Raw genomic sequence first — 753 nt, 5'->3', positions numbered from 1 at the left:
ACATGCCAGATTAGAACTGGGGATGACCAATCTCTATCGAGCATTTGCCTCCTCTCAACAGACACCAGGAGGCATGTTTTATGCTGATTTATTCACACCTCACCAGTATACCGACGACCATAGCGGAACAGAAGCAGACGATCTAAATGAGGATCCGTGAATTGCTAAACTAGAGAAGTTTTCTTTCTTTTGTTTTTGAATTTTTTTCCTTTCTTTCTTTTTTTTCTTTTTGTTGTTTGTCCTATTGCTTTCCATTTTCTCGCTTTCTTTGTTTAATGTCAGTGTATGTTGACTTTCTTTTCTTCATGTTTTTTTTGTTCCTTTCACTAAATGTGTACTATGATGAAACAGTTGTAATAACTTGCACTTGATCTTAAAATTTTTGTTTGTGATTTTGCAAGTTAAATTTCATTTCTTAGATTATGTTATTGCTCAAGTCGACAAGCCTTCCTAATGCATGCATTCTTGATTAATAAATGGTTGTAGAAGGCTAATATGCCATCAATTTTTCAAAAATACAATTTTAACTTTTCAGAAGCATGTTGGCTTTATTTTGATTGTTCATACTCCCTCTTATTATCCTAGTTGTGAGCTTTTGAGCCTAAACACTTAAATTCTTTGTTGTGTGATTATCCAGACATGTGTTATCCCTCTAGAACTTGCACTAATTCTGACTTGCATCACATGTAATTTATGCATACATTGAGGCAATTTTATTGGTCGTTTGAGCCTTTCTTACTACCCGATAAAATT

At 33.9% G+C, this 753-nt stretch overlaps 1 protein-coding gene across 1 annotated transcript in view; it reads left to right on the top strand.

The window, feature by feature from the left end:
- LOC140920778 (uncharacterized) overlaps positions 1-753 on the top strand; it is a 21,966-nt gene that overhangs the window by 7,582 nt on the left and 13,631 nt on the right.

This window comes from Cicer arietinum, chromosome 6, assembly GCF_000331145.2.
Source record: "Cicer arietinum cultivar CDC Frontier isolate Library 1 chromosome 6, Cicar.CDCFrontier_v2.0, whole genome shotgun sequence".
In the NCBI taxonomy this organism is placed as follows: Eukaryota; Viridiplantae; Streptophyta; class Magnoliopsida; order Fabales; family Fabaceae; genus Cicer; species Cicer arietinum.
Note: the sequence above shows the minus strand (reverse complement) of the source record. Positions and strands in the feature narration are given on the sequence as shown.